Source organism: Corvus cornix, chromosome 3 (genome assembly GCF_000738735.6).
Source record: "Corvus cornix cornix isolate S_Up_H32 chromosome 3, ASM73873v5, whole genome shotgun sequence".
Lineage (NCBI taxonomy): Eukaryota > Metazoa > Chordata > Aves > Passeriformes > Corvidae > Corvus > Corvus cornix.
In genome coordinates, this window is record NC_047056.1 from 25,478,984 (window position 1) to 25,495,185 (window position 16,202).

Genomic DNA, 16,202 nt, shown 5'->3' on the forward strand with positions numbered 1-16,202 from the left:
TTCACACAGAAAGCTTCAAAAGGGGCGAGATGCAGATATTGATATATATATATATATATATATAAGAATTGAAAATAAAGAAAAAGGGAATATATTAAAGAATGATATTTCTTATTTATAACCCAGAGTTCATTTACTTTGAAATCAGGACTTGGGGCAGATACTTCAGCATGAGCACAGCCCTGAGGAATGCTGAAATCAGCCATCAATAACTCTTTTCACAAGACAAGCCTCCCGAGGGCAGAAGGCTAATACCAAGCTGGGTGGTAGTTTTTAAGCAGCTGGACACAAATTGGGACTTGTCAGTTGTTATTCCCAGGCACTGCATGTCAAATTGGAATAACCTGTTGTGCTCTCACTAATTTTTTTCCATGACTGGCTACAGAATGCAGAAGAGGCACCTGTTGACTCCTGAATAAGTTTCCCTGTGATGAAAAGCTCTTATCAATCATCACCCAATGAGAGATTTCAAAATAATAGTTTTTTCTCATTTTCCCCACAGTGAGAGACATTCAGTGCACATAGCAACCAAGCTGAAATCTGCTTTTCTGACATCTGAGCTCTGCTGAGAAAGTTTCTTCATCAACCAGTTTTGGAGTCTTGTTGCATTCCAGGAACCAAGCTCAGGAAGCTGCCTAGGAGAAGCAGAGCACCACACTGCACGGGGCACTGACAGTGGAAGCACCCGTGGCACATCTCAGCTCCCAGCAGCACTGGGCCTGAGTGGGGGGGCCCAGTATTTGAGCCAGGTCTATGGCAGCTTGTGACCTGCAGCACAGAAGAAAGGAAGGAAGATGGAAAGGCAGTGGGAAGCTCAGAGGGCCACCAAAGTGGTCTGTGGGGAGTGCTGTGCTCCATGTTGTGTGACAGGGCACTGTAGCCAACAGTTCAGCTCATCTCTGCTGACTCAGGGATGCCTTTGACTTAAGCCTTTTTGCAGCTAAAGGCTCCCAAGGACACATGGGGACAAGAAGACAACTCGAGCTCCAGCACTGCCAACGTGCACCAACCCCAAGCCCCCCAACACACTTGCCAACAGTCTCATTTTTAGTTACCTGTGCACTCATCAGCAACGCATCCACTACGATACAGTGGAAACCAAGGCCAGCACCTTCCCCTGTTCTACTCTTGAGGGTCTTTTATCTAGCAACCAACAATGGGATTTTCCATCCCTCTTTGAAACCCAAATCTGCTTCCAGCTTGGTCCCTATCTCTCACTCCAAAGCTCCTTCACTGAAAATAGGTTCAGCATCATCCTCTGCTTGAACCTCCCAACATGCTCTGAGGAAATCCAAGGTGGTTCAATAGGCAACTACTAAGGTGATTTTCCCATGTCCACTGTCAGCAGCTCCTCACTGGTGTGCCATGTATTTGGCATAAACATCTTAACAAATCCTACAGAACATGAATTTCCACAATAACTTGTGAAGCTGCTTTTACCAATCATCTTTACAACAGACAGGGGTTGCTGCAGCAAACCCTTTCCAAGCCTTGAGTCCCAAGTAAATTGAGGATGCTTTGTCAGTGCAATTTACTCCTTTGAAAACACTTTTATTGTTCCTATGGTTGACAGAAGAGCAGCACTGAATGTAGATAGACTTAATGGGAAGCAAGAATTGTGACTTCTCTTCCAAGTTTAGTAAATAACTAAAGAATTGTCAAGAGAGCAAAAGATGGCAGAAAACATGAAGTAGGCTTTAGCATTCTATCCATCCTGAAGTATTATACAGAATACAGCTCCAAAAGGCCAGAAGAACTCTCCAGTGACAGTAAAATTAAAAAAAAATATACCTACATAGGTGTGCTGACAGCTGACAGCACACCTATCCCCAACAATGTAGACCCTTCATATTTCCATATTTCCTAAACAGATACTTCTCCTAAGCTGGAAATGCCTCTCTAGTCACTAATTCGGAATTTAGCAATTACATAACTCAAGCTAAAATACAGAAAAATCGCTATATAAGGAACTGCATGTAGTTTGACATCTCTTTTTCAGCTTAAGCAGCCTCCTCCCACACACTCTCTGCTGTGTCCCCTTGGGCACAGGGCTCTGTACCACCTAACTTCCTGAGGGCTGATCCAGTTCATTTAGCTTGCTTTTTACTTCTTTTCCATGTGATGGTGAACACAAATTTGGTACCACTGCATTGGGTAGCTGCTGCCAAAATGATATGGAAAGTGTGGTATTTGTCCTAGCAGATCTTCCCCAGCTGTCCCAGGAGTTCCTGCATCTCTGGCCAGGGATATGTGACTACTGAGCACATGGGGGGTGGTCTCCAGCATTGCAAGTTCCCACTCCAGGCTTGGCTTGGTCCAGCTGCTATTTCCCTGCCTACTGCACCTTGGCTCTGCTTCCAAGAGATGCAGGCACAGCAACCTACTCCAGTATTTAAAACTGAATTTACACTCCTTTGACCCCACAGCTGGACAGACTCTTGGGAAACTCAAAGGAAGGGTTTTGCTGCAGAAACAACCCACAGATGGAAACTGCCCAGCAAGGCAGACAACATGGACAGCCAGCCACTGGTGGATATGTGCTGATCAATCTCTTACCATGAGCAAATACTTCTATTATTTGTGTAGGTGCAATCTATACCCCTTTGACCCTCTAAGTAAGCTCTGCCAGACAAACACTGAGCTGAAATGAGATTAGGCTAAACAGCCCCTTTGGGTTTAGCAAATAGGAGGAGAACAGCCACTCCCTTTCTTAATCCACCAAAATCTCACATATAAAATACAAGCTCCAATTAAAAAAAAGTCAAGGAAGACAAAATATTATTTGAAAGTTTAAAAAGGCCAAATCACTGAATGCAGCTCACAGTTTGAATACAATTGTTCTGGGTGGTCTGCAAAGCACTGAACTGGCTGTGCAGAAAGGAGTATTTTAAGAACAAACCAGTGGGGTACCAGAGCACAGAAAAGATGAATTCATGTTAGAAAAACACTTTGTGAAGTCATACACAGAATGCAAATGTTGAAAAAATAAATAATAGCTTCCCTTACCTATTTATTTTCACTTCTTATGCCAAGGTCATAATTCCTTTTCATGTATTTTGAGGATAAATATTAAGATTAATAGATCATCAACATTATGAAGACTTCGTCTCTGGGACACAAGGTCATTGGGAAGCCGAGATCTACAGTCACAGCGCACAGTGGTAATAAAAGCAGAGAACTCAACAACTCACTTTCATTTCAGACACAAACAAAATGGTTTTGCATCCCAAATGTGCAAAACAGCTTGCTCCCTGCCCTAGAGACCCCTGAAGTTTTAAAGACTCTTGCCAAGGCTTTGTAGACTGGGCTTTCTTTCTGCATTAGCAAGTGCATATGCAGACCAAGTTCATAATGTCGAGTGAAAAACAACCAAATTTAAAAATCTGCCTAGAGGGATTTTTCTTGTCATTGGAGCACAGTCATCACAACTCTAGATAAGGCTTTTTCTCCAAAAACTACCCTACACACCTTTTCCTGTCACTCATCAGAGCTGTGGCACAGTCCCCAGCAGCAGCAGCTACTCTGACCTGGAAATGCAGCTCACAATATTCACATGGGCAAGATGCTGCTGCTGGAGGCGCACATGTTTAAGGGCTGTACAAGTGAATACACCAAATACAGAGGGGTGATTTTCCATGGCAGAAGTGTTCCTTTGGCCTGTAGCTTCCAAAATGCTCTGCAAAGCATGTATGCATTTGGCTGCCCATACTGAAGGGAAATAAACACAAGGAAGGGTAAGTCTGTGCAAGGTGACCAAGAAAATAAATATTTAGGAGCCTAGAGTCAGGGTACCTGGTACTAAACACCACAGTGGTCTTCAGTAGACACAGAGTATAAACTCTAAGAAAGTGCAGATTCTGACCAGAACTGGCATTAGAAATATTGAGGCAGTAAATGAAAACATGAGTTATTGTTTACCCACTCTCATATCAAACCACATCCACTGCTTTTTAAAACTATGCCCACTTCCAACAGAGCCAGCATCAGCAGCCCAGGCAATGTCCCTCACAGCTACTGACCAAAGGAAGCTCCTGGGGCAATTCTCCTGAGAGATGCACCTGTGTATGTCAAGGCCCAGTTTACATCTACAAGAGCCCAAAGTCCCCTGAATACACTAATTGTCCCTGGAAGCAGTAACAGTTTCACAAAACAGGTAAGGTTGGAAGGGAGCACTGGAGGTCCTCTAGTCCCTCCCCAAGCAGGTCCCCAGAGAACATAATAGAGGATGTGTCCAGACAGCTTTTCAGTATCTCCAGGGAAAGAGACTCCAGTCATCAGCTTCCAGCAAAATAAAAGTTTTAGCAACTAAAACAAACAAACTGGCCCAGAGGCTGCAGATGTGATTGAGTCAGAAAATTGGGCTCCCTCTCACAGAAAGTTCCCAAGAGCTGCAAGGAAGAGGCAGGCATGATGGTCTCCAGTTAGTTTCTGACATCTGAGTATCCTAATTAAGGACTACTTTCCCAAAACATATGCCAGCTGAATAACCCCTTATTAGAACTGGCATCAATAATAACATCTTTAAGTCCCTCCATAACCAAGTAAATAATCATTGACAAACCACTCAGCAATTACAACCACCAAGTGTTATGTATACAAGAGACACTAACCATCCTCAGGAGCGAGGGATGAGTCAATTTGGGTGGATGGAATGGGAGGGAAAGAGGCAAAGCAGTGTAATGTCTTCAGCACTTCAGAGTGCTAGGTGAATATTTTAACATTGCATCCATCTAGAAAGTGCCACATAAGGGGCACTACAATGTCACCTCATCTTGATAATGACAAAGGAGTGATTGAATATTAACCACGCCAACCACCACGGCTTCTCCAAACACAAACACACCTAAATCTAAGCCTACAGCCAGTCACTCAATTTCTTTCAATAGAGGTCAGTGAAAAGACAGGGATATAGTCTACCTGGTGTCTAACAAGAAAACAAATAAAACAGAAAACCCCAAACCCTGGGCCCCAATATAAAGCGATACATGAAGCAGCCTTCTTCTCAAAAAGGCCTTCCTAAGTACAGAATAGATTTCAGCTTCCCACACTGATGGAAGAAAGAAAAAAGTCAGGACTGAACCACTCAGACTTTGCCAGCCTGAGTCAGAACAGCAAAACAGAAAAGTGACTCCTTGAGTGGACTGCACAATGCAACACCCAGCACCCCAGGTTAAGTAATTAGTAGATCAGGAAATTCATCATTTTGGGGCACAGCATACATAAATTGAACTAGACTAGAAATAAAATACCTCAAGAATGGCAAAGCTCCCCTCTAAACAACATTTGGATAAATGGATATAATGCTACAGAGCAGAGACAGATGCCTGGTGATTCCCAAATGATTAATATACCTTCTCTTCTGTATGAAAACACAGGATATACAAGGCAAGTACACTCTTTTCAGTCATGGAAAGTTTGTTTTGGAACTGCAGAACCTCTTTTCTACTTCTTCACAAATGATACAAGTTCACCTTCAGCAGTACCTCAGCTTCTGCTGGAAGTTCTACCAGCAGAATAGTGAGAGGTGTCCAGCACTTGTTTTTATCTCGATGATGACTCCAAGGAGGGCACAGTCACAACTGTCACATTCATAAACCTGTCATACATCGTGCACATGACTCATCAGCCACGCACACAGGGTGACAAGAGTTCATCAGGCAGCAAAAGTAAAATGCTCCGTTAGAAAAACAAAAAAACCCCAATGACTTTACATCGAACTTTTCAGGAAGCAGAGCTGATGTCCCAGGTCACAAAACAGCCACAATTAACTGACTTGTGTGAGTACCATCAAACAGCACCATGAGCAGCCAGGCAATCTATCCCCACACAAGAAATTTTACCTCTATGAGAATCTTGCACATCATGACCAACCAAGGTGTTTGCCCGTATTGAAGCCAAGAGGATAGCAGGATTCACATGCTGATATTATTAAAAGCATCTATATTATTGATATACACTAAATAACTCTGCACCTATATTTAAATACAGAAACTATAAATAAATAAGACACATATGCACGTGTAAACCTATACAGCCACACATACCACACACCAGCCCAGCTAACACACATGCACCTCTTTCATTTCTACAATCACAAGATCAATGAACAGCTTTGCACAGCTTGGTACAGGGTGTAGCTCGTCCACTACCAAAATCTGCTGTTCCTGCACCTAATGTCAGGCTGCACGTTTTCCATGAGGGAATGTGTAAAAAGACAAAAAGTAAGGTTAATGCTAAGAATAACATGCTGAGGAAGCTGATAAATTTTAAATGGGAGGCCAGACCAATAACCCCAGGAACTGTAGTAACTGCACGCTGTTTTTCAGCAACCAGATCTAAGTCTGGCCTGGGAAAGTTCAGTCAGTGCATGCAAAGACAGACAGCAAATAAGCATCACTGCCCTTATGCATATCTTTGGTCAAATAAAGTGGAAAAAAAATGCTCCTGCCTTGGTCCTTCAGACATCAGAAGATAATTTTTAACTGAAGCAGAACATACACAACAGAGGTACAAGGCATCCCACCCTATGGCTGTACTATAGCCATGAGGCAGCTAGAAATTGTTAAAGCAATTTTGCTGGAAGGCAGAGGGATTTACAAGGCTCTTTGGAGATCACTTTTTTGGAAATATGAAGGTCACAGTTCAGTGTATTCAATGACAGATTGGAAGTGACCAATGAAGTTGCTGAACATCCAGTTGAAGATACAATTGAACTGTTCCCATAACTTTGCCCAAATCAGGGTTGGCAAGACAACAATAATAGAAATGAACAGAGCGAACGGGCACATGGGAATAAAGGAAAACAGCCAGCACAGGACACCTTTAGGGTGTGGGACTGGCAGGCTGTGCCTTTGGTTGAAGGAAAATCATGCTGGACTGGCAGCAAGCCACAAGGAGTAGCAGCCAGAGCCTGTACTACCCACTGCAGGTGAGAGAGGGGATGATGCACATGGCTCCATATTGCTTTGGTGCCACCAGCTTGACACAAGCCCTGCAGAATGGGGTATTTCTTCCCAGGCTCACCAGAAGGAGTTATAGCTTCTGGAGTGACCACCAGCAGAGCCAGAAACAGGCCAACAGCTAGTAGGGCTGGTGTTTTCCCACAGCTGGCAACCTCTAAATACAGGTAGTGCATCACTGGAATGCTACTGAAAACTGGGGTGGGCGAGGAAGATGAATTCAGTGAAAGAGTTTTCCCACTCAGGGGAATGTATTACTTTTAACTAGGCATTACTCTTCCTCTCCACCTCTTATTTAGAAAGGGAGATTCTCCAAATAGCCTAGTGACACTAGAGAGAAAAAGGAGCTCCAACAAACATGGAGAAGTAGGGAGCTCTACCAACAGAGCAGGATCTAGTACCACCCATTCCATACAGACAGTATGTGCATGCATTGTGAACCAGGATGGACAGCACAGGCTGCAGCCACAGGCAAGGAGAGCTGAGTCACACAGGAGCTTTGCATTACAAGTTTACACTTTACTCAGCTTTTCCTATTCGTTCCAGTTTGGTTAAAAAACAAAACAAAACCACAACAAAACAAACAACACAACAAAACCTCACAAAGATCAAATTATTCCAGGATTTTCAGAATCTTCCCGATCCCAAACCACCACAGCTCATTTAGGCCACTCCCATCCAGATACATGGCACACAAGAAATTAAATTTATTCAAAAGTCAACAAGTTGGGGGGGGGGAGGGCAGGCAGGCAGTGAGGACAACACAGACACCAAAGGCTAAACTTGAAAGGTTTTGGACTCTCTCAGGGCAGGGTCTGAGACCCTGTCAGTGCTCCCAGGGAAGTGCCAGCAATATGCCTGGGGCTTCAACACAACTCCAAGTTCACCTTTAAAAGAGCTCACTCTTTGAAAGCAGGTTTTCTCTCATTTTGCTGAAGCAATTATATTTATCAGGTATCATGATATTTACCAACTAAATTAGGATTTCTCTTACTTTTCTTGGCCCTCTCCAAATACCAGCTGCATACCTCTCATCCTGAGTGAATGCAGAGAGCCCTTTACAAGAGGGCTTCAGGCTGAAGGAGATAACTTTCTCATAAACTCAAACCCACCACTACAGCACAGCTCTGGTCACTGTAAATTCTTCCACACGAGAATTTGAATACAAATTCAAGAAGCCAGATGTACAGCTGACATTATGAAACACTGATGGTAGGATAAGAGAGCTCCAACAACAAGGGCACCAGCATTCTTCTAAATTCCCCCACTCATCCCAATTAGTACAATGAATTCTTTGAAAAATCAAGACTTCCAGTCCTCAAAATTCACAAATTCTCTAGAAAAGAATTTCTAAGAAATTACATACTTACACATTTTGTTGAGTCATGGCACAACAATTCCTGGGACTCACAGACACAGTTACAGGGCAGGTTTCAGAACAAGCTGAACTTCCTCTCACCCAAACTTCCTCAGGACAGCTGGGTCTCTGCAAGTCACTTTGAAACATAAGTATTTCCACCTGGACTTAATCATGCTCATTAAGAGAACTGAGAACAAATTAATCCAATGAGATTGAGTTCTGTTGGAACATCTTAATCCCTGGGATTGTCCATTTCATAAAATGATGGACTATTTGCATCATAAAAGCTAGCTATACTAAGAAGCTGTGGGATGTTGAATGTTTAAATGATTTTTTTTTTTTTTATGTAGGCTGCAGTATGAGAGGAAGGCAAAGTTGCATTCAACAGTATTCAACGATATTCATCAGTATTTACAATTTTTTTTTTACTTTTCTCCCTGCAGTCAAGGCACCACGCTGTGGTTTCTAACTCACAAGATGCTGTCCTTTGCTTCTGTAATGCTGGCACAATTATGACATATTTTCCTATATGTTGTTGTAATCCTAACTGGCTGATTTTCACCCTCCCTCTTTTTCCGTTTCTACAACTAGTTCTGGAGTTACAGAAAGTGCATTTCCTGTAATTTCAAGAAAACTTTTCCAAGGCAGTTAGCATTTGCTTTTCCATCTGGATAACACTATCTGCTTGATCTTGAATTCCACACAGCTTTAAAAACTGCTCTTTCCAACGAGCTTTCAGAGTTGAAAGGCGACAACATTCCATGTTACAATGTGCTTTTGGCAGTGTTCAAGGCCAGGTTGGATGAGGCTCTGAGCAACCTGGTCTAGTGGAAGCTGTCCCTGCCCCTGGCAGAGAGGTAGAACTAGATGATCTCTAAGGTCCCTTTCAATCCAAACTATCCTGTGATTCTATAATTCCATGAGATGTTTCCGTGTTCTGAAAGGTTTTGGTAACATGAATTTTAAGAAATAAATCTGTAAATCTCATCTAAACTGCCCATCTTTACAGCTATTAACAGCAAAACCATTTCTTAATTACCACATTTTATTTGTTCCTACCAACATAACAGCATCTATTCTGTATTAAACTACAAGGGACTGCTCCCCAGATCAGAATTTTAGTATCTCCTAATACACCTATATACCATTGTACAGTCATTATATATACCATTGTCTATGGTATTCCAGTTGCCTCTTTGAGAGCTGGTATTTACCAGTGGTTTGAAAAAATCTCTTTCCAAATCCCTCACCATTATTCTTGCAACAATAGGTTGTACTCACCAGTCAGGCTGCATTTCTGTAATTGCTTTAAGAATAAGGATTTCTTCCACCAAGTCCTACTAACTCCCCAGATCCTGAACTTTTGGGACATAATTGTTTCAGTCATAAGAACCCAATCCACAGTTGTCCCTGACTGTGTGTTCATATCTACTATGGGATAGGAAATTAGAGAGAAACTTTTAAATGAGCTGCTGTCACCTTCTTCTATAGAGCTGGAGATTTCAGGCGAGCCGTCCCTTCTACTTTTTGTGATGGCTCATTTGTGAAAGTCAAAGAGTTGTGTAACTGGAAATATTCACTGTGCTTTGTTCACAGTCATCATAAAACATCTACTGCAAATGAGACAACCTTAAATAACAGCCTGACATTTTAGCTTGCCTTGTATTTGCAGATGGGGATAGACCCCCTAAAAAGAGATGTTTATTACTTGCTTTGCAACACTCTTGCAAACTCTTACGAACAACTTTTGTACTATGAATTCTAAATTCCATCTTGAATTTCATTTTAAGATACAGGTTACCATAAGAGATATTTTGAGTAAACAGAGAGGTCATGACTCGGTGTTCACATTGACCAAAGCTGTGTACCACTTCCCACGCAGACAGCTTTTCCAAGCTTCGGAGCTTCTCCTTCCTCGACATCATTTCCCCAGTCTCCCTATCTGCGCAGGCCCAAACGCTGAACAGCAAAACTGAAGCAAAATGTTGAGGTTCAGCTCTAGAAAGCTCAACACAGTTCACTACACAAGGCTCTGTCTCCCCCTGTTCTGTGGATATCATTTGATAAATCCTGGGATTTCAAGTGCATGTGAAGAAACAACCCCACAGAACATAACTTAGGCTGTGGTTTCACAGGCATTTCAAGTCAATATAAAGTTGCCCTGATGGTGAAAGCAGAGTTCTGAGCCTCACGTAACTCACATACTCCTGCCCTCGACCCTGCTTTTGTTCCACAGCCATAAGGTGATGGGATGAGTCCAGATCAGAGCTCTAATCTAGCAGAAAACAAATTCCTGTCTAAAATAGAGTTAGTGCTCATTTGGATTGGCAAATCACTGCATTCCTCATCTAATCTGACCTTTAGAAAAAGTATTTGTTAACTCTGAATTCATCTCTTCAGATTTATATTGTGCTGTTCAGCCCTCTTAACACAGCAGCAGCAGCACCAGCACTCTGGCTGGAACTCTCCCTGTCCGTGCTGCTGTTCCACTTCTGCAACAGAGCCAAGTGGCATCCAACACAAGGCACAATTTGCCCTCATCCAGGTGCAGGTGTAGGACAGGTACAAACTGACCCAGGGCTCTGCTGCCCAAGAAGGAGATATCTGGGCATTCCCTTTGGCAGATGCCCACCCTTCCCACCACACTGCTGGGCAGCAGCAAGGCATCAGACCAGCTCACGGACACTCCCAGGGCAGGCAGCTGGAAGGACAAGAGTCCTCTTCTTCCTTCCCCACGCTCCCTCAGCCATGGGAAGAGTAAACCCCCACCCTATGGCATCAGCTGGAGTACAGCCTCTACCAAGAAGAGGAAGCCAAATTTCAGATTTGATGGTATTTAGGAGATTCAGAACTGTACCTGTATGCCCCAGACAGAGCTCTGAGATCACTGCAGGGGCCAGAGCCATGTGCCATCCCCACCAGCAAAACCGGAATTGTAATGCAATGAAAAATTAAGGTGAAAAATGTTCATCCACGAAGACTCAGAAGGTTCACATACATATGTGAACATAAGAAAGCCTTAATAATGACAAAAGCCAGTTGTTTGTGCTCCTCTGCAATAAGGCAATGGTTTTCACAATGCTACTCAGCTCCCTCTGCATACAGTACAGGGAATCCTTTCCCAACATTTAGGTGCAGTTGAAGGCTAATCAAGATCTCATAAGTTACCAGGCCTCTTACTGTTATTGAATTTCCTTCCATCTCTTATCTTGAGTAGCTATTACGATTCCAGGTATTCAAGTGAACGTCATTCAGAAAAGATAAGGTAATGATCCATTGATATAGGACCGTAGTATTTAGATTTCAGCATACCCAGCTCCCTGTTTATGTTATTAACCATGATAGAAAAAAGGGGGTTTGAATTACCCTGTATTTCCTTCTCAGATGGTGTACAGAATAGAAATTACTCAGCACATGTCATCTATCCCTCTTCAGCAACAAATAGGAGACTTGTCAGGGTAATTTTCCCTGGTTTCCTCAGGAATGCAAATTTTGCAGGGTTCTCCCCAAAAATGCCTCCATTAACACATCCATTATAGCCCTTTGAAAGGAGAGATGAAACAACTCATATCTGTTTGACTAAGCTTTGAAACAAAAAATTCTTTTAGAGACAAGGTTCTCTAGACCTTAAGGGAGGAATCTCATTCCTCCACCCTCCTCTCCAATATTAAATTAATTTTAATAGAGGACTTAGACCTATAAACCGATGTTCTTTAGTACATCTGCTGCAAAACTTACACAACCTGCTAAATCTATGCCAGCTGATAACAAACATTTCCTTTAACATTCAGAACTTCTCAGAGGATGCTGTGCTTTGCCACACAATCATTACTTGACTTCCAGTAAACGTAACTATTCAGGAATACAGTCACATTAATTAAACTCTGTGTTGAAATGAGCCTTCCCTTAAATGTTGGTGTGTGTTCAAATGGCACAAGAAATTCTCAAAGTTCACGTGACTGATTTATAATCACCAATATAAAAAAGCAGTTCTAGCATGGGCACACCAAGAATTTCCCAAAGAAATGTGAGGAAACAATATTTCTTCAAACAGAAAAAAACCTACATAGGAGGGATAAGTCAACCTAGCAGATTGGTGGGGAGACGCCTTGTCCTCCATCCTGTCACTCCTGCCTCTTTCCAGGATGGGGGGCTCTTCCTCCTCCCACGCCTCCTCCTCCTCCTCCTCCCTTGCAGAGCTCTGAAAATCATCAGACTCCTGACTGACCCACTTCAACTCTACTCCAGGAGAAAACACCAATTTTTTTTCTGTCTGGTTAATAAAATGCATCAATACCCAGGCAAATGTGGCAAGCACCAGAGCTGGCTGGGGGCAAAGGACCTTAGGTGGCAGTGGACAGAGCACCCACCCTGGGCCATGTGGTGCCAGCAGGGTGCCAGGATGCTCTCCCAGATCAGCAGCCTGAGCTGGCTCAGGGAATGGGTCAGAAAGGGCCAGGAACAGAGTGGAGAAGCTGCTACCTCACCTTGAGTAAGCAACTTTCATCCCAACCCTCCACTTAGTGCTGCAGCAGATGAGCACTCACAGGTCCCCGGCTGTGGTCATTCAGGATATTCCTGCCCCACTCTGGACTGGCACCTACCAGCTGCACAGCCAGCAAAAAGGAAAAGGTAACTGTATTTCAGATGGAATAAAGTGATAAGCCCAGTATCTTCACCTTAAAACTCTGAGGATCTGAATTTAAGCTGAAAGGTCAGAAAATTAAGTTTCAGTTTCCAGACTTAATGTGCTGCCAAGGTCTGTAGGGTCAGCAGGCAAAACATGAAATGTCCTATCTTCTTAACGATAGAGCACCACTGCCTGAAGCTCCTAGAAATAATACTCACACTCAAGGTCAGCAAGAAGAGACAGACCACACTATTAAAAATACAGAGTGGAAGTCCCTTAGCGTTAATGCTATAGTAGCAAAATATGTGCAAAAGCACATTTTGGTCATAAACATAACTACAATCTCAGGCCTTATTTAAAAATGAGGCTGTCAAATGCACCCTTTCTTTGAAAAAATCAGCTGTACACCTACTGATGGATGGGATGGGATGGGATGGGATGGGATGGGATGGGATGGGGCAGTCAATGAAAGAAGGGCAATAACTTCTTTTTCAAAGTAATGTAGAGTTGCACTGGACATTGAAATGATGTTCTGGAAAAGGGCTCATCCCCCACCTGTGTATTTAACCCCTGGTTTGCTGTGTTCTGAATTCAGTAGTACAGCAGAGAGGAACCAGCAGCCTACCAGCTCCACCCATGGTCACCAGCTCCTCCTGTGGCCACCTGCCCTTGCCCACGGGTGACACGGACCATGCTGCATCTCCAGGCTCCACACCTGAAATGAAGGTAAACCTGGGCGTACGGTGAAATCAGCTCGGCTCCATGGCACTCTGCTGCGAGTGTGTTTGGTGGTATGCAATCCCTCCACTGAACAGGAGTCACAGCACACCACTATACCTGACACAGGCAAGCTGAGAAAAGCCAAACAAATGAAAAGGCCCCAAGAAGCTGAGAGGATTAGGGAGTAAAAATCAAAACTACTGATCCGATACATTTGAAAATCCCCTAATGATCATACCAACCCATGTTAAATCAATTCCTATTTTGAGACCTATACCATTACATCCATTCCTACCAATTTAAGTCTTTGATACAATTTCTTTCAGACTGTAAACTGAAACAAGCATGCAAGCCTCAGTCCTAACCAATAATTAGTAAAATCCCCATTTTCCAGATCTTTAAAGTCTTTTTAAGTGCCCCAGCTATTAAGAGATGTATCACAACTCTGATGGCAAAAGCAGAAACCTTAGAATTCCTTCTTAACACAAGCTCCTGAAAAAAACCAGTTTATTTTTTACACAGTATTTATCGATTTATTGCAATGTAGCAGAAGGTTCTGAATGGCCTGACCAGCTTTACATGCTTTGCTGAATTTTGAAATGAAAGCAAGAGAACATTTGCTTAAGTCAACAACGTTAAGTCACCAGTTTAAAGGTTAACACTTGATTGTGCAGCACAAGAAACAGACATTTTATCTTCCCAGTTCAAGGACTCCCGGATTTCTGAACAGCGGAACATGAATGCTGCAACAGGCCAGGTTGCAGCACACTTTGGAGATACAAACAGAACAGGGTGCAGCACACAGGCCTCAGAGTGTCGCTTGGGCAGAGAGCAGCTCAGGCCCAGCTGTCCCCACACACTGGCACACCAGCAGCCAGCTGGGAGACACCGCTGGGCCATCACCCATCCTGTCCTGGCAGCACTTTTTAACGCACAGAACACTCGCACTGACACCAGCACCATTGTGATTCATGTGGGGCAGCTGTTGTAAAGCTTCCAGAGCTCCTCTACCAGCCAGGAGACATCAAAGCCAAGCCCAGCACCCTCACCAAGATCCCATTCAACCAACAGAAAACCACAGGGAAGACGGAAGTACCGCACTGATGTGAGTACAGCTGTCTCAGATAAGGGAAATACAGAAATAAATAAGGTCCTTATCTACTGTGGCAAAAAAAAGGCAGGCTCAGGGGAATGGGTAGGAGAGGGAGAAAAGCAAAAACTGTACCTAGAGAAGAAAGAAAATCTGAAATTAAATGAGGCATGCACTCCTAATTAATGCAGTTTTAGTGTGAAAATTAATTTCAAAATCCCAAAAGTGAGTTAAGACATCAGCTTAGACACTGGTCAAACCAACAGCTACTCTCTGTTCCTCCTGAACAGTGGCATGGGCCTGCTCCTTGCAGCCAAAGCATCTGTACCAGGGATGCCTGGGAAAGGACCCATCAGAGCTCAGGTGCCACTGTACAGACAGTGACAAAAAGAAGTTTCATCAAAAATGAGTCTGGAAATCAAAGGGAGCAATTCTGAGCCAAAATGTCAGACTGAATCCATTAAAAATAGGTGATTGCTGTAGCTGGGCTGTGTTGTCATACATTGCTTACGTTTGTTTTAATTTTAAACTAAGTGTCAGCCCAAGGTTTGTTACACAAACATATGGCACCGGTATTACATTCTACCTTCTATTTATAGAAAGTGCTGTGGCGGCCCAGGCAGCACAGAGATGCCATAATGTTAACAACATTTATTAGTAGTATGACAAAAGAACAGAAATAAGTTGGTAGAAATTGTGACTTAAAAGTTTAGGGGACTGATTGGAACAGGGTGCCAAACTGTGGAGATATTAGCTAAAATTCTTCCAGTATTAATACTCACACAGTCCCCAGGCTGCCAAGTATTTAGTTATATAAATACACCCTCGAAAAGGTAATTTGTTTAAAACTCAAGCCCTGAAAACTGATTAGCACATTTAATGCTAGCCCGATTAACACAGATATGCCCTCAGCTGGGTGATGGGGGCATTGAGGCAGAAGTCCGCATTCCTGTGAGTGAAGAGGAACAAAGCTTTTGGGACAAAGGGTAAACCTTAATTATGCCTTTTTATTACCCAAACTGCCATTTCCTCCTTACCCCAAACAAGCCAGGAAGGCTAATGGCACATTCACATTGCCCCATAAGCTATGTGATTGATAAATGCCAGTACTAGATTTTTTCCACTCCAGCTGTTACAGTAGAAGCGAAGCAGAAGAGGTTTGATTATCCAGCCTCTTAAAAAAAGAAAAGAAAAAAAAAAAAAAAAAAGAAAAAAAAAAAAAAAAAGAAAAAAAAAAAAAAAAAAAAAAAAAAAAAAAAAAAAAAAAAAAAAAAAAAAAAAAAAAAAAAAAAAAAAAAAAAAAAAAAAAAAAAAAAAAAAAAAAAAAAAAAGAAAAAAGAAAAAGAAAAAGAAAAAAAGAGAAAAAGAAAAAGAAAAAGAAAAAGAAAAAGAAAAAGAAAAAGAAAAAGAAGCAGGATACAGTACACCCCTGACATTCCCGAA